Source organism: Galeopterus variegatus, unplaced genomic scaffold (genome assembly GCF_000696425.1).
Source record: "Galeopterus variegatus unplaced genomic scaffold, G_variegatus-3.0.2 Scaffold1371, whole genome shotgun sequence".
In the NCBI taxonomy this organism is placed as follows: domain Eukaryota; kingdom Metazoa; phylum Chordata; class Mammalia; order Dermoptera; family Cynocephalidae; genus Galeopterus; species Galeopterus variegatus.
In genome coordinates this window covers 380,985-400,513 of record NW_007727482.1, presented here as the reverse complement: position 1 = coordinate 400,513, position 19,529 = coordinate 380,985, and positions in this window count along the sequence as shown.

Genomic DNA, 19,529 nt, shown 5'->3' with positions numbered 1-19,529 from the left:
ATTCTTTTTTCTTTCTTTTTTTTTTTTTTTTTTTTTTTTTGTCTGCCTGCCTGTGTTATTTCAAACAGCCCATTTTCAAGGTCAGAAATTCTCTCTTCTGCTTCTTCAAGACTGCTGGTTAAACTCTCTGCTGTGTTTTTTATTTTGTTGAATGAATTCTTCAGCTCTGCAAGCTCTGCTACATTCTTTTCCAGGGCATTTATTTCCTTGTGCATTTCTTTTTTCAGGTCCTGTATACTTTTCCTCATTTTGTTGTGTTGTCTAGCTGAGTTTTCTTGTGTCTCATTTAGTTTCCTTAGAATTATCACTCGAAATTCCTTGTTAGTCATTTCAATGGCTTCTTGTTCTATAGGATCTAGAGCTTGAGAATTATTATTATTACCCTTTGGTGGTGTACTTCCTTGATTTTTCATATTTCTGGTCGCTTTCCTTTGCTGTTTCGTCATTGTGGCAGGGGACTTCATGGTCCACTCATTCGACCCTATTGTCTGGCTAGGATCCTGCCAAGACTGCCAGTTTGGCATGGCTTCCTCATGCCTGTGGGCAGGAGGCTCAGGCCTCTCTGAGCCATGGGGACTGGACTGGGCTGGGAGTCCAACAGCAGTGCTTACCTGTTCCCACACAGGTTTCTTGAGGCCCTGAGGGTCTGGGGCTTCCAGGCCTCTCTGGGCTGTGCACACTCGCCTGAGCTGGGGGGGTCCTGTGGCAGTGGCTACCTGCTCTGGTGTGTGGGTGCCTCAGGGCAAGTGTTCATGGCAGCTCTTGGGCCTCTCTGGGACGGCGTTTCTGGGCAGCGTGCACTCGCATAGGCTGGGGGCATCCCTTGGCAAGCAAAAGTAGCATTCTAAATAAAGGGAATTTCAGTAACATTTTATCATCTTTAATAATATTTTGTTATTTTTTTTCTATTTTCCTCAGCTCATTTGATACCTATGTCTTTCTTCCTTGCTGTTTCAATTCAATTACTTGTTTTGCTTTGTTGTAGAAAATATTTATTAAAATATAATTTTAGACTGCCTGGTCCTATGTCCAAATATTCACAGTCTTTATGGTTTTATGACATGAAATAGTTGACCTTGATCTCCAAGTAGTCCACCTTAGTGAACCACCATATCTGAAAGATGTGAAGACTCTTGAAAATTTGTAATGGAAAAAACTGCATTTGTGGTGATCCAACTCAGCCCCCTCCCCCTTAAACTGGTGATGTCTCCTTGGTCCTGCTCCCATAGCTTCAGGCCAAAGCACCTAGTGTCATCTTCTCTTACACATGCCTCTCAGGTGCTTCCTAAGCAGAGTTTCCAGTTCTGAGGCCTAGCCTGACTCTCATCTTTCCCAAGACATCGCTGCTGAAGCCTGTGCTCTACCATCTGTTTTACCTCGTAGTTATCAGCTCCTTCTTTTACTAAGAACCTCCCTCCCCCTCCCACTTAGCATTCTCTGGAATCACAATTCTTATAGTGGTGAAAGGTGTCAGAATTATATGTACATGAGAAGAACTCAAGTTGGGAACAAACTTGTATACTCATAAAAGAGAGCTTCTAATACTTTCATGTCAATACTTCAACTCTTTTCTCAACCCACAGCTTATAGAACTTGTGCAAGTCACTTCTTTTTCTGGAATCAGTAGGAGTTCCCTCTTTCCTTTCTGTCATTTCCAAAATGGGCTTTTCTAGTGAATGGAGGTTGTACAAAAAGAGGGACTTTCTGTCAAATATTTTCCTTGCAAACTCTATCCCACTCTTGGAGATTCATACTACACTGAGAAATCCTACACTGAAGAAAACAACAACAAAAAACTTTTTTAACCTAACGTTTCCCACAAACTTAGCCACAAGTGCATTCCTGCCCTTTACCCCCACTACTGATTATCTATTATCATCTGGTAGGACAGAATTTCATAAACATATGGGTAGCACATGAATTGCACACTTCCCCATGCCTTCCAAGCCAACTACAAACAGAAGGGAGCTTCTCTATTTACCCTGGACATTCTCTCTCTCTCCTTCACAACATGATGTGTTTTTCCACTGGTATCCATTTGCTCAATTTGCTGGTGTTCCAGCACTGGGCCTTAGCTCATGCAATTTTACCCACATGGATACCGTTACTCTTAGGTACAGCTTATGATCCAAATCCTGTGTGAAGCCTTCTCCAGTTTCTCCCTTCTCTGCCTATACTCTTTGTCTCCAGGACTGCACCAGGTTAAGATCTAATTTTATCCCTACACCTGTGCATCCCACAAGGCATGGCTATATCACATCCAACTGCACTCTTTCTAGCTCCTTTTAAGGATATAAGAAATTCATGAAACACCTCTTTCATTGAAGGATAACAAGGATTTCATTTACCATAGAAGTGGCACCTTTTGATAGACAATATTTCTGTATTAAGTGCAGTTTCCTTAACAAGGTACAGTTCACTTCTTCCCTCAAAACTCAACTAGTCTACACTCACCACCACAAAAGCCTAACACACTTATTTCCACTTTACAGAGAGCATGAATGTTGTGGGTTTATTTATTTTTTCTAATTCAACAGAAGTGATCACTTTGAAATTTCATGAAGTTTCGGTGACTGAAAAACTCTCTAATTCTCCCTACCAGTCATACCATAGATGTAAATTGAGGGTCTTATCCCTTCAGCCTTTCTGAAGATGAGACAGGAAGATAATGCGGACATTATCTTTCCTGTGTCTTCAGAGTTATGTAAATAACCCCACTTCCCTTACTAAATTAAAAACTGTCATTAGTTTGCTTTTCAGGTCATTCTTTGTCTACTCAGTGAAATTCGATAGTCCTTGAAAATTCAACCTTCCACAGTCTAATCACTAGATCATTGTTAAAAATAAGTTATTCTATTAAAAGCATTGATTTTTCAAGAGTCATAGGCTATTTGGTTTTGGTTTTGTTTGTTTTCCTGTACACTTTTAGGGACTGTTCAATTATTTGTTTATTATATGATTTATTTTCATTAGTTTTTCATTTTTAAAAGTATTGCAGGGCCGGCCCGGTGGCGCACTGCTGCAGTGCGCTGCTTGGGAGTGCGGCAGTGCTCCCGCCGAGGGTTCGGATCCCACATACAGACTGGTTCCCGCTCACTGGCTGAGCGAGGAGCGGGCGCGACACCGAGGGTTGCGATCCCGTTGCCGGTCCCGGTCCAGTACGGGCGCGACACTGAGGGTTGCGATCCGTTGCCGGACACGAAAAAAGACAAAAAGGAAAAAATAAATAAATAAATAAAAGTATTGCAGACACTTGGTAAAAACAAAAATAAAAACAAAAATACATCCAACTGTACAAAAGGGTATAAAATGAGACGTAATTCTTCCTCTCACCTCAGACTCCCAGTCTCCAGTTCTCATCCCCATAGGCAACCAGTTTTACCTGATTGTGAATCTTCTCAGGAATATTCTAAACATATCCATGAACATACATGTGTGAATGGAGCATGCTATGCACACTGTATGCACCTTGTTTTTTTATTTGACCATATAAGGAAAGTTTCCTTATCAACACAAATAGATCTACTTTATTCCTTTCATGGGTGAATAGTATTTCATGGTATATAGGTGTGCCACATTTTATTTAATTAGTACCCTTCTAACAGGTGTTTTGATTGTTTCTAATCTTGCTGTTGTATAGAACACTGCAGTGAATTATACATACGTCTCTCTACACCTGGGCAAAAATATTTGTTGGAATTGTTAAGACAATTTTTGATTGATGTTGCCAAATTGCTTTCCAAAGAGGCAGCAACTATTGACCTTCCTTAACAGTGTATGAGTTCCTGTTTCCCTAAGAGTTGCCTGTGCTATGAGTTTTACTTACCTATTTCTGCCACTCTGCTAGATTAAAAATGGTATCTCATTTTAATTTACATTTTTCTAATTATGAATGAAGGTAATTTTTGCATATGGCTTAAGTCTTTTGCATATCTTTATATGCAAATTCCTTGTTTATGTCCTTTTCCATTTTTTCCATTTAATTGTTGCTCTTTTTCTAAATAGTTTGTAAAATTTAAAATATTGTTTGTTATATATTTTGCCAACATATGTAAAATCATTCTTTAGTGATTTCTTCTACTGCAATAGTTACAATTACTTTTTTCATGCTTAAATATTTTATCCATATGGAAATCATTTTATTATACTGATTTACTGTAAAAATAATACCACTTAAATTGCTGTAAGTTTCAAGAGAACAGAGGCCAGGTTTCTTTTATTAGCCACTGTATACCTAGTATCTGACACATTTACTTAGTATCAGCTGTGGCCAGGATATAATGGTAGCACATTCCTGGCATTTTCTTTGCTCTTCTTACCACATTCCTCCCAGAAGATTCTCTGACCTGAAGTTTGTGAGGGACAAGCAGTTATATCACACTTCACTGAAACATCAGCAGTTGGGTGGCAGCCGTGGAGGTGATGGTGGTATTTAGGAAGTCAACCTTGACCCTGGCCTCCACTACTTCCTCCTCACAATACTCAGAGCCTTGGGTAACTGCAACAGGTATATCATCTCACATTCACCACATTCCTGGCACCCCCGTGTGAGATTCGGCCACCTTTCAACTGCCTCTATATGGGGGAAAACCACACTATTGTATCCCAGTCAGGCTGAGGACACTGGGGAGAGAGGGATGTTGTATAAGACTCTTTGGAGAGCTATTTGACTTTGGAGCTACCATGCAGTACCATGTACAGACACTGCTGGGTGGTTACAAATGGAAGCCAACCTGTACCATTATTTTGGAGTCTGGAATTGATAGCCATGTGGGGCTGGATAAACTTCAAAACACTGTTATTAGTTATTTTGAAATACATGACAAACATCCCTAAATCTCTGACTTACAACAGCAAATATTTATTTTTCCTCACTCATGGGGCAGTTCTATATGGATTCAGGTTGGCTCCATGTGTGTCCTCATTCTCCTAGGACCATCGGTTACCTGGAGCATGTTCTTCTCATGGCAAGTGCAGAAACTCCAAAGGAAAAGCCAAGCCATGCAACTATATTGAGCTCACCAAGGCCAGATTGAAGGGACCTCCAAGTAGCTTCTGCCTAACCATAATAGAATATAAAGTACTGGTAAAGATAATGGACTTTGGAGCCTGACAACACTGGGGTGGCAGAGACTATTTATTTACTCAAAACCATTTATCTCCCCTTCATTCCAAGGTGGTGGACCCTAGTTCCCATAGTAGAGGCTCACAATGCCAGATACTCCTCCAGCTGTATGTAGTCATGTTACACAATTCTGGCCAATGAGACATCAGGAGAGCTCTGCCAGGTACCCCTGGGAATTTTTCTGTTTGAGCAAGCCATTTAACTCCTCAATACCTTGGTGTTCTTATTTGTAAATTGGGGCTAGTTATAATTCACAGAGCTGTTGTGTTAGTCAGTTTTTACTTTGTAACAAACAATCCCAAATCTCAGTAGCTTACAATAATAAATATTAATTTTTCTTGCTAATAGATCTGCAAACCTGCGATAAGTCTGGGCTAGCTCAGCTTCAGCCTGTGGGTAAGGTTAAGCCCAGCTCCATGTGTTTTAGGATAAGACACACTATGCAAGCGTATTTCAAGCTGCTTCTTGTGTCCCTAACATTCCTTTGACAAAAGCAATTCACATGGCCAAGACCATCGATAGGGCACAGAAATAGACTCCAGCCACAATGGGAAACACTGCAGTTACATAGCAAAGGTGTGGATGTATACTCCTACTACAGCAGAATGAAGACTTTGAACAATTCAACCTTTCACCTTTCCTAGGTGTGTGAACATAAACAAGTCACTAGTTTCTCAGAACCTTAATTTCCTCATCTTCAAGATGGCACTAAGCCCTTTTCTCTGTGTTGGTATGAAGATTAAACATAAACCAGCTACCATAGGAGACCCTTAACAGAAGTTAGTCTTCCAACCCCACCACTGTACTCTGATTATTTACTAAATGAGCTCCCCTCCAGGAGACAGGTGTGTGATTCCATAAGGTTGGTGAGTGGATGAGATGTCACCGAGAGACAGCTCCCTGAGGGAGGAAACAAACCGTTTATTCACTGTGCAGCACAAGTATTGATTGAGCATCTGAAGTCATTATTTCAAGGTCACTGTCATGCTTTTATGCACCAATAAACTGTAACTTTTTTTTTCTTTTTTGGCAGTTGACCCTTAATTCACTTTGACAAGATCATATGAGCACTTGTATTTTGGAGTTGATTTTGTCTGTTTCATAGGCTCCCTCTGCTGGAGTAAAATGGCATCTTTTTTCTCAAGACTTTAAGATATTTTCCCTTTAATTGAAAGCAAATGTAATAAACAATTCGCTGCATTGCTGGACTGCTTTTTCATATGTAGTGTTTATGCTGCTGTGTCCTAAATTTACATGTCACAGAGCTGTAATACCAACTGGTATTTCTTGTCTTTTCTAAACAGAGTATTACAAAAGGCACTGATCTTAAAGAATTTGCCAGAAATGTGAATAGTTAATAATAAGCAGGTTCTTGTTTCCTGTGAGTAATGTCCTTGTTACTTCAATTTCAACCTTCTCAGTTTTAGAACATCCGGGAGTATTATGGGAAGGCTGTGATGGGCCTATTTAGAGGTGCTTGCTAAAAGGAAATTTTCCTGAGTCACCAGGTTTGTTATGTTATGTAGGTAAACTATAATTTTCCATAGAATAAGTGAGGATGGATGCAAAGCCAACACTTTACTTGCCAGAGGGAGCACCCTTTCTCAGGACATACACATTCTCAGGTCTATCAAAATGAGATTTCTTGTGGATCTTTTAAATAAAGCCATTATTCATTGTTTAATGTTTATGGAGTTTCATTTTATTTCTGGCTTGGCAGGGTGCTATATGTGTCTTTTTCACCTTTCCCATCTTTCCATCTTTTTGAAGTCACTTTTTGGATTTAAGTTACTTAATGGGGTATTCAGTGCATTCTGAAATGATTGATTAAAAGAAACTTCTATGTAATGATGTAGACTAGAAGGGAACCTCACAGTAATGCTGACTCCAGTGTATGTGAGGTAGTGTTAGCATCTCCATGTCTACCATAGCCAAAAATGGTGTTTTACAGCTTTGAAACTCAAAGGATGGTCTGAACCAGCACCACTGGCACTAGCTGGGGACTTGTTAGAAATGCAGAATCTCAGGCCTCACAGCAGACCTACTGAATCCAATGCTGCACTTTAACAAGATAGCGAAGGAATTGGCATGCACTTTACAACTTGAGAAGCACTAGTCTATAGTAAAGGGAAAGCACATAGTAATGCCAACACCAAGGTATGTGAGGTAGTGCTAATACATCACAATCTGTCTCAGCCAGGAACACCTTACTCCTATACTTCCCTGAGGTCTATGACTAACACACTTTGGCCCAGGGCCAGTTCCACTCTTTATCTTTATAACACTGGGCAGTGAGTCTGAAATCACTGCTTACTGTCTTTGTTGACTGGTGCTTACTGACTTTGACCTCACGGAATCTGACTCCCTGCACCTACTTGGTCTACCCCTTCACCGACTTGGCTGACCTGGCTGACGTCCATGGTACATTTGACGTGTTAGCTGGTCATCTTTGGCCCAGTCAAACTTCTAAGTTCTGGACCTTCCCAGCTGGGATGTAGCCAGGCTTAAGTGATGACACACCTTACTACTGAGGCGATATTAAAGCCTTAGATTAGTCATAACTTTTTAAATCTCAGGCAATAGAAATTCAACTTTAAGTAGATTAATTTTAAAAGAGGGGCGCCAATATGGGTCAAATATCATGTACCTCCAATATGACTCTGCAAAGGACCAGACATCACTTTTGGGATATTCCTGCCCCAAATGCTTAAGCCGAATCTCATCACAAGGAATGTCACACGCATCCAAATTGAGGGATATTTTGTAAAATAAATTGTCCATACTCTTCAAAGATTTCAAAGTCAAGAAATAAAAAGAAAGGCTGAGGATCTGTTCCAGATTAATGAAGTCTTAAGAGACATGACAATTAAATGCAATGCATAATTCTGGATTGGCTCCTGTGATAGAAAATAATAGCTTTAAGGGACATTATCAGTATTATTGGAAAAATTTAAGTATGGACTGTAGATTAGATGTTAGTAGTGTATCAGTGTTAAATTTCCTGATTTCGATAATTGCACGGTAGTTAGGTGAGAAAATGTCCTCATTTATAGGAAATATACACTGAAGTATTTCTGGGTAAAGGGGCATCATGTGTGCAACTTAATCTAAAACACCTCCCCTCCTGAAATAGAATAATAAAGGGAATGTGGCAAAATGTTAATAAAAGATGACTATGGGTTAATGCTATATAGGAATTTTTGTATATAGTTATATAGTCTTATAACTTTTTTCAGTAATATACTAAAAATTTACAAAAATAGAATTAAAAGGGGGAGTTATTAGCAGAATACTGGGAAAACTCACAGAACTAAAGGAAAAGATGTAAGACTCAGGGCAGCATGAGGACTTTGGGAACTGGGAGGGAAGACTTGATGCCACCAGAACAAACTTTGATCCGGATAAACTTCTTTGATAGAGAATAAAAGAAACCTTCAACTTAAGAACAAAAGAAGGACTTTTAAGGTCCTTGAACATTTAATGGATGAGAAAACTGAGATCCAAACAGCAAAAGTAACTTGCCCAAGGACTCATACATAATTAAAACAGTTTTCAACTGCAGACATTTAGGACTCCTGTTCATATTCGTTTATAAACAGATCACCAAAGTTTGTTCTTTTCCTTAAAATTAAATAAGTATGCAGTAACATGAATATATATTCTATGAACAAATATCTATACATTTCACCTCCATGATTAACATGGTCTCCCCCTAAAAATTTTGTTCTTAAACACATATATGATAAATAAAATATTTAAATATAGAAAAGTAGGTAATTGTCTTTCAACACAATCTTATTTACATATGAAAATCAGCTGGAAGATTTGAATTTCTCCATGTATCATATGGGTGGGCAATTCTGTCCTATTCCATCACATTTTTCTTACTTCATAGGACACATTGACTCTCGATTGAAAAGAGAGTCTAATCTAGATTCAGTTCTTTGAAATGTCCCTCATGATCTGGAGAGACTGTGATTGCAATCCATTTAGAAAGCATAATATCCGGGCATGGAGGGCCACCTAGAAGCAATCTAGTCCCACCCATTCCTTTTAAAGGTGAAGACTGTTTGCAGTTGGTTAGTTAAACACTGTCCATTTCTTGCACTGTGTTCACACTAAGGAATGGATTTAAAATGGAACGTTATCTATTTGTATATATTGAAATAATTCTTTCTAGATCACTTCTGAAAATGTAGTATATTTAAAGAAAGCTGAGTATCCTTTAAGCATATTTCCTACAGTCCTGTATTACTTTTGGTATAGAAAAGGCATTTGTGTGTAGTGGTAAGACAGACAAGGAGCCGAGAAACCTGCCTTGACCAATTATCTCCACAACAGCTTTTGAAATAGAATGCATATCCTAGCCGAAGGATCCTAGGTGGTGGCGCACAAAATTGCATATATAGTGGCTTAGTGTCTGGTGAGAAGCAACGAATTAATAAAAAAGAATTAAGTGTAACTTCCTTCACATGCATTCAGACACAATCATGAATGGCTAACTTAAATTTTCAGAGAATATGGACTCCTATAGTTGCCTACCAAGCTCCATTTTCCACATTGTCCTTACTAATGTAACACTGATCTTGTTCAGCATAGCGATATTCTCTGATAATGGATTTTTCAGTCTTTCTATCAGAGTGGCCATGACAAACAGTTCTAACTAATGACAGGTCAATGTAAGTCTGCTGGAGACTTCTGGGAAACCTATTACTTTCCTGATAAAAGAGAATGCATATGGCTGATACAGCCCTTCTTTTGTGAATGTAAACATGGTGTTTGGAGGTGTAGCAGCCATTTTGTGCCCATAGGCCAACATGAGGAAAGGAAGAGAGAACTGCACCATCCTGGCTCTGACATCACAAATCACTAAACAATATCAGCGATCAGCTACTTCCAGACTTTTCGTTATGTGAGGAAAATGACCTGTTATTTAATTAAGCCACTGGAAGTTAGATTTTCTATTAATTTAAGTTAAACGCATTCCCAATACAAATGTAGTAGACCCTCCTGGGCATGTCTGACCAGCCCCAAATAACCCCATCTCTGTGAAATCCTGTCCCACTCCTTCTCTGGATCTTTGCAGTTATGTTGAACTTCTTGGCCCTGCCACTTCAGCTGGAGTGGATGCAATTAGGTAAACACACCTGACGGAGGCAGAACCAATCAGATTCAGGAATTTGAAATTGGGTTTCAGTGATTTTAGTTGATCCTGCAGTGTGGCTAAAACTGAGAGAGATGTGTTAAAACTTGGAAGGGGTGTGTGTGTTATGGTGTGATGAGAAGTCACCTTCAGCCGCAGAGTAGAGAAAACAGGACTGCAGAAAGTGAGATAAAGGCAGAGACCAGTGTCACCAAGAGAGAGAACACTGCCTGTGGCCTGGCAGCTTTCTGGGTCTACGTATTAGTTGCTTCTCGGGCCTGGCTGCCTTCAGGTTCCAGGAGTTTCCCCAGCTTCCTTCCAGATAGTGGGGCAACCCTGCATCATTAGCAAGGTTGTGTCCTGCACAAGGGTGCCTGGCCGGGATGAGGGAAGTAAAATCCAGACTCCGTGTTCTGGTCACTAAGCCCCAGCCTGGGGCTGCATCAGCCCAGAGGTGATGTGCTTCTTTATGTAATTCGTCTACCCAGAAGGGAGCACACTTTTTTCTATTTCACACATGGGTTTAGGAAGGCCCTTCTTCAGGATAGCTGGTAAAGTTGGTACCTGTTACTTATAACCAAAGGACCTTGACATTCAGACAACATGTGTGAATAGACAGCTACCATTTGTTCTACCATTTGATAGATATTCAGTTCAATACCCTGACCTATTTTTGCTTTTTTAAAATTGAGGTATAGTTTGCATATAGCAAAGCATACAAATCTTAAGTGTATAGCTCAATAATTTAACTGTGTAATTCATATAACCCTTACCCAGATCAAGATACAGAACATTTCCATCAATCCAGAAGTTTCCTTTATCCCAATAAGTATCACTCACACACAAACGCATGCATAAACAGACACAGGGAGGTAACTACTTTTCCGACTTCTATTACCATAGTTTGATTTTGCCTGTTTTGAACTTCATATAAATGGAATTATTCTGCAAGTACTCTTTTGTGTCTGGCTTATTTTGTTCAACATGTTCATGAGATCCATCTATGTTGTTGCATGTATCAGTAATTTGTTCTCTTTTTATTGCTAAGTTGTAGTCCATTGTATGACTATACCACAATTTGTTCATCCATTCTCCTATTGATGGACATTTAGGATGTTTCCAGGTTTTAACTCTTATGAATAAATTTTCTATGGACATTCTTATACAAGTGGACCTAGGTACTAATTTCCCTTGGACACTGATGTACTGTAATAGAAGTCCAAGTTATACACCCATCCATCTATCTATCCTTAATTACATGCATGTACCTAGGTAAATTGTCTTGAGTTGTTCCTTCATAGTATAATTGGGAGACCTTATTTTGTAAGTAACTCCTTATAACTAATTACATATTTAATGTACCTGTCCCCTTTAGATATTAAATATAAGGCTACTCTCTCAGTATCATGAGGAGGCATGCTTTTGTTTATTTAAAAAGTGGTAAATGGTCAGTAGTATTTTGTGTTACAACTAATGAGGCAAATTTATAGGGGAGTACCTGGCATTAAGCTTATAACTAAGAGTCCAGTCTGTGACCAGTAATAAATCCAGCCAAGCTACATGAACCACAGAAGATTAAGCTGGTTCCTGTTCCAACTACATGTGTTATTTGCAATACTAAATAGTGCTAGATCTGCAATGCAAAACCCTTTAAAGCAGCATCTGTGTCCCAGCATCACAAATGGAGCTTTAAAAAATGTCTTGTCCTACCTGCCCTCTCCCCCACCTCCCCCAAATCTTGATCTAGAATAGGACCTCTGTTTTTTAAAACTTTCCATGTAGTTATGTGCCACAGCAGCTGGCCATTTTTTCCCTATATTCATCCTTACAATTCTGGTGATTGCCCTCAGTTGAACATTGGAGACTGTGAATAGGTTTCTTCTGTTAAACTTTCTCCAGGCAGCATGAGATAAGGCACACAATTCACTTAACACTGATTTCTTTATAAAGACAGCCGCATTAAAATACTAACAAATTATGAAGAATGGCTGAATAAGAAATATTTGGGGAAATAAAATATGGAGCATGATATGAATTTATTCATACTATACCACTAGAATGTATTCTCCACAACTGTATGGATTTTTCTCTTTTGTTCACTGAGCTTCTCCTACTGAGCCTTAGCAGGGCTCAATAAATATTTACAGAATAAAACTTTGTCTAAGATAAGAACCTTAGTTACTTAAAAGGTTATAAATCCTGCTTTGCTTAGTACTGATTGTATATCCCAGTTGCTCACCCCAGACTTTCTAAGGACCAGAAGCCTCCCCGGCTTGTGTTCATTCGACACTTGGAACCTGACAAATCTCAAATTTAAGGAAGAGTCTCTGGAGAGATTCTTGTCCTTAACAAAGTAAAGGTATCAATTTATTTCACTCTTCTTCCCTCTTCAGCGACACAGAGGCAGCTCCTCCTGAAGTTCTCTATTCCCTTCTCCTTCCCCTAGGCATAAAATGAAAACTGAAAGCAGCACTTTTGTTCATTATGGCTGCCTGGTCCCTAGTCAGGGGATGGTGGTGGCAGCCCCCTTTATCAGACCTTCATGCTCAGATCAATTCAAGTCTTTTTCAATGTGTCATTTATATAGAAGGTGATTCTATCTGAATTTTATAATCTAGTTCTCCTAGAGATCCCTGGCTAAAATTATTTCTTAAAATAAACCAGAAAAAAAGAAACCAGAATCATTTTCCCTTTATAATACCAGAGAACATAATATCAGCATAACAAAACTGTTTTGGACGTGATCACACAGAGATGGATTCCCTACACCTGAGTAAGAGGAGAGGAATGGAAAAGATATACATATACACATACATATGTGTGTGTATATATTTGTGTGTGCATGCATATATATGTATAAAATGAATCATGAACCAGAAAGGATCTGATAATGTACTAGGTCAGCCACCTCATGTTACAGATGAAGACAGTAAAGCCAGAGAGCTTAAATCACTTGCTCAGGGCCATATAATGACAAAGCCAGAAGTTCTGATTTTTCCAACCGTAGTTAACTGCCACCTACCCCCACCCCCCATAGCTGTAGGTTTCATTTTGTACACAGAGAAGGTACCATGCATGGCCAAACCAGCACAACTATATTACACTGCTTTCCCCAGCCCAGGGAAATACATTTATTAAAATGAATTTTAAGGTACTAAGAAAACAAGAAAAGAAAAGAAAAAGATCTAAGCAGTTTTAAAGAATCTTTGACTTCCCTCCTCCATTTATGACCTTCAAGGCACCCAACATATCCTACAGGCACACGTCAAAGAGCATGGCAAAAGAAACCCTTTGAGCTTATTCTGTCAAAAGCATCTACATGAAAGAACTATCGATCCTTAAAATGTTGTAAATTGTTCAGATATTGTTCCTCTAGGACCATTTTCATGAATAGCTCTCTAAGGCGACAAAGTAGGTAGTACATAATGCAGTCACTTAAGCTGAGGGAACAGCGGTTCCTGGAAAAGAAGATAATTGCTTCACAGCACTTGTTGCTGAGGCTCCTGCGGACCTCCTCTCTGTCTTCCCAAAGCTACTTTGAGAATTTGAGGACCCACTGTCATGGTGGCAGATTGGAGAGTGTCCATTGTCCCTGACCAGGAGCAGGATAAGTGAGAGGAACAGGGAGGCTACCCAGGGCAATGGCAGCAAAGTGACAATGTGCCTTTCATTCTTTGTTCCTGGGCTCTAGGATAGTACTTAACAAGAAAAATGAATCATAACCTTGTGAGTGCAGCCAGAACTGGAAACTGCATTTGAATGTGCTCACTTGGGCACTCAGCTCCACTTTAAAGAGCTCTGGAGCTCTGTTTCTATGGAAATAGAAGTGTACATGGGCAAAAAAAATTGCTTTACAGGGAAATGAATGCTAGCAATATTGTTAGGTTGGCACTTTATGGCTGCCCAATTGATATGAGTTTGGCTGTATGTAACCCAATGAACAGTGACTTAAAAAAAGCTGGGGTTAGGTTTTCTTTCATAATAGAGGCCTGGAGATAGGTGGTCTTGGTTGTGGTACAGATGCTCAATGATACCCACAACCCCCAAGATTTTTCTTTCTCCTCCATCATTCTTTGAATGTTGGCCTTTCATTCACATACTCATTGCCTCAGGATGCAAAATGGCTGCTACTGTTCCAGGCCCCTCACATATACATTCAAAGTAGACCCCCCCAAAAAGGAGGTAACAGCTAAGTTCATCTGTTTTATTCCCATTTATTTTGAAACAAAAAGCTTGCTCCTGCAGATTTCCCCGCTGATCAAAATGAGGCCACATAGTCAACCCTAACTACAAGGAAGGCTGAATATCTGTCAAAAGACAATGGGATTGACATGTTTGGCTAAGACTAATCACTGTCACTTAGGGCTAGACTCAGTTGTCACCCTAATAAAATTGAAACGTAGTTAGCAAGGAATAAGGGAAGAATGGATGTTGAGTAGCTAACTAATAGTGTAAGTCGAAATATGTAATCAGAATTGGCCTTTCTTAATAGGAATGACATTTACTGTATGTCTGGCTATAAGCAACTACTCATCTCTGTGTTTCTATAATCCCTAGCATAGTGTCATGCACTCAGCAGGCACTTGAAAATTTTGAACCATGGTTTGAGAATACTACAATGACATAGTCATTCAGGGGTGGCTTAGAGGAGGGTCTGATGTGAAATGGTCAACTATGCATCCAGCCTGAATAATATAGTCGTTCACTTTGGGGACATCAGGAGACTGACAACTCCAGATATTCAAGTAACTGATGCCAAGAGGCTAAAAAGAGTTCTAGTTCTTTAAGATTTTTACCAGGAAGACAGTACATAAGAAAATATACATCTTGATAAAATCAAATGCCTAGAAAAGGACAAGTTAAATGTGTGCTATAGTTTCATTGCAAATAACTTTTTGTCTATTCTATGAGAAATTAAACCACTGAAACATACTATCACATTCACATTTCAGAATTATAGCCCAAATAAGCATATATAGATTTTTCAATATTTGTCCTAAAGTGTTGAATCACAAAATAACAAAATTCTATAGCTGAAAGACACTTTACAGACCACCTTGGCCTAACTCTTTGTTTTTCTAGATGAGGAAACTGAGGTACAGAGAGGTTGCATGATTTGTCTAAAGTTACATAGTTAGAGACTACCTAGAAACCAGATAAACTTGAGAAGTATTTTAAAAGGGCAAAGGCATGTTGTTTTGGGAAAAGTGGGACAGTGAAGGCTGCAAGTGTGGTGATGAGAAAACTAAAGTAAATACACAGACAAAGGGTCACATATTACTAGTTTATGAATTACAAGTTATGACAATTTAGGAATTCAGGCTGATGTATAAGATGGTCCTTAGGTGGAGGATGGGGTGTGAGAGGTATGCAACAAAAGGGTTATTTTATGAGAAATATCCTGAGCCCATACCTCCAAGGTCTATGGTGCAGAATGGTGAGAGTTGAATCACTGTTAGACTTCAGATGTCCCTTTTCACTCTAACTTTCATGCATTGTGCATGTGCTTTATGCCGGGAACTGTGCTAAGTGTCATATGTGGAATCCTCACAGCAACATAGTGAGGTTGGTCTTATTATCATTGCCTTTTTCAAATGAGAAAACTGAGGCTTAGAAAGGACAAGTAGCTTTCCCAAATCCACAGTACTAGAAAATGGTGAAGTTTGACACTAAAACTTATGAAGCACTGACTTAGTGGACAGATTCTAGCCCAGTTTCTTTATTTTACAGATGAGGAAACAGAGGAACTCAACCATGACTATGGTGCCAAAGTTGGACATCAAGCCCAGATCTCCTGATTCCTAGTCCAGTGCACTGTCTTCTATGATCTGTGGTTTCTCCATTATCCTCCCACAAAATATGCATTGGTGCCTGTGTTGCAGATACTGGATGGGGTTTAATGGACCTCTGTCCTGACTCAGCATGTCCATTCATGTACATACTGGCTTTCTCCCTTCCATTCCTCCGTGACTGAGACCAAAGGCGTTTTTCTGTACCTGGGAGGTCTTTTGCTTATCTTCCTTTAGCCCTCCTCTTCATCATCATCATCATCATTATATTATTATTCCTTTGCTCTTAAAAACTACTTTTTGCAGTTATTTGATATTTCATAGCAGCAATTTTCAACCTTGACCACATTTTGTAATTACCTGGGGAGGTTTAAAATCACCCTGATGCCTGTGTCCCGTGCCCAGAGACTTTGATGTCATTGGTTTGGGATGTAGTTAGGGCATCAAGATTTTTAAAAACTCCCAGGTGACTGAAGTGTGCAGCCAGACGGTTTTTGAGAAGAGTCTGACCATCACCTGAGGGGATGAGTGGGACAAGTATTGTCATCTCCTTTTTGTAGATAAGGAAGCTCAGGTTCTGGGACATTTGGTGTCTTAGAGGAGAGAGAATGAAGTCATCTAGTGACACTTGGTGCAGGCTGGGTTACCAGGTACCTCAAATAAATCTTTAAAGCTAGCAGTCAGTCTGTAAGAATGGGGTAAAACCTGTTTTTCTTTTCTCGTTTTCATTGTTTTCTTGGCTTGTGTTTCTTGATAAGAGAAGAAAAAAAAAAAAAACTGTGAAATGGTATCTGGGACCAAATATTCATAACTGAAATTCTCAGCTGAATCCTTTTAATGACCGGAGGATATTTATCAACTAGACCAACCTGCTTCCCATTCCACATAGCCCAGCATAATAATGGTCAGGGAGCATCCAGAAGAGCAGATGGAAGGGACTTGCTCATTCTGCACCAGCGCACATGCCCCATTTGGAGACGAATTAAGAAAATAACAAACCTGGCCACATTGGCTAAGAGAGCTCCCCACTGAGGTTTGCAAATTTGGACATGTTTCTCCTGCCTGGAGCATATTAGAAGAGAGCTTCCCATTGCTGCTGCTTCCTTTCTCTAGGTAATCTAATCATTTAGATTATAGTGTGCCAGGTTCTTGCCTGCTTTTCCCTCTTGCTTCCTTCAATGTCTTTGGGAACTTACTACAGTTCCTTCAGTCTAATTTTTCACCTTTCCCAAGAAAAATTCTCTATCACAACCATCTTCTCTACTGCCATAATCCTTTGCTACTTCAAGTGTGGTGGATGGAATAGCAGCATCAGCTTCAGCATCACCTGGGAGCTTATTGGAAATGTAGAATCCTGGCCTCACCCTAGACCTACTGAATTAGAATCTTCATTTTTATTAAGAGCCCCGAGTGATTTGTGCGCACATTGTGGTTTGAAAAGCATTGTCCTAATACACAGGAATTTTCCCATCATCCCATAGCTTAAAATGCCCTCTCTTTTCCCTGATTTCATTTATCCACTTCCTACATGTCCCTCAAAGCTCAGCTCATATTCCTCTTTCTTTGTGAAGCTGCCAATATTTACTACCTCCGCCTTACTCCTATAGGTCACTACTTGTAGGACTTACACAAATGCTGAATGTTACATTATTTAAATGATTCAAATGTTTAGTTAGTCTAATTATTAAGATTACATGTTCCCCCAAAGTGCCTAGTACAAGCTTTGTATATAATACCCATGAATTGTCCAGTTTATCAAGATGAACTTCCTGCTTGAAAGTTTTCCCTTAGCCGGGTTTTGTCTCTTCGAGCTTCCTCAACACCTTCCCTGCTCATGTGGCTCTGCCTCAAAGAAGCTCCTCCAAGTTTCTGTTTTTTTCATTACCTTGTATAAATTTCTACCCACTCCAGAGATTTCCTGAAAGGTCTGGCTCTTCTCTGTAAACTAGTGTGTTCCAAGTGAACCACACCCCAAAGAGATATTGAAAATAAAAATCTAACCACTTGTGAATATTGATTTTGTACAAAAGATTTCCCTAACTTTTAAATGTAAAATAATTTGGACTGGCAAATTTTAAAAATAAATTTACTCTTCGGTATTGGATGTTCCTCTATTCTACCTTCATACCCACAGAAAAATCAGGATTGTCTTGTTCTCTCTCATGTGGGACGTGCCATGCAGTGGTATCTCTTTTACTGGTCCCAGACTCTGAGATAAGAGACACGTCTTCGAGGCTGCCATCTTCTCGAGTTCCAGGCAGGAGGAGGGGCACACATTACAACTACCTGTAGACCCCCAAACCTAATCAGGGGGCTGTTGTTTCTCTCTTAAGGCTTGGCACAGGGCAGTGCACGTAGGAGAGCAGGAACTTCACACTGACTTTCAACTTCCTGGTTTCCTTTCCATGTCAACTCCTCCCATCTTGAACAGCTTGGATCTCTGTCCTGATTCTACATATCCTTTAAGTCTATTGTTTTATGGGATCAACTTTAAGTACTAAAAATACCTCAGCTGTAATAACTCAAAAGCCTTTTTACTTAAAGCTATTGTCTGTGGGTATCAAAAGTCACTTTGACGTTTATCAGTAATCAAATGGCTTGCTTCTTTCTCTGAGCAGAAGCTTATGCTACCACCAGAATGGTGAGACAAAGGATTGGGGTGAAATAATTTGCTGGAGGAAGACACCTAAATTAATATCACATTCCTACTCTGTTACATATGTATTTAGTGTGATATTGGAGCGACTCTATGTATTCTATGCAGATAGACACTCAAGGCATTTTGGACTGTTGCATGATAATGGTCGTGGCTGAGCAAGGCCTAGGGGTGAGAAGTCCAGAATCTTCTGATGGTTGTTTCAGACTATGAGGACTGGAGGTCAGGTCAGCTTGAGAACTGTAGGAATTTACATTCCTTGAATTGCTGCCTCAAGACATCTATTCTCTGTATTGTAAAAATCTTTACTTATGCTCTACCTACTTCCAAAAAAGTGTTTGGGGTGGTTTATAACAAAAATGCATGAATACAGTGAAATCATTAACCATTCAACCAGTGATGAAGGCTTAGGAAAAAAAAAATGTTTACAGTGAAACTCCTAGGCTAAAGGAAGTTACTGCACTAAGCACAGGAATTAACTCTGTCCCTTGGCCCTCAGGACTATGACAAAGCTCTCACTTCTCCCTATATGATAAAACAAAACGTATCAGTTTGTTAGGTGGACTGTGGGAGGAGCTTATCACTTGGGCCTTTATATAGAGGTGATAGAAAACTGTGAGCAATATCTTCAATAGTAGTTTTGCAAAAAGTTGTCTGTTTTTCTTTCAACCTTTCCCTCATATAGAAACCTAGGCCATGATAGAGATGGAAAAAAAAAATCTGTGGAAAGCCAGGTTTATATAATTCAGATATACAGTGTTGTCAGGACCTAACCTAATATTGGGGAATTTTAAGAATTCACATGTAACATTTCTT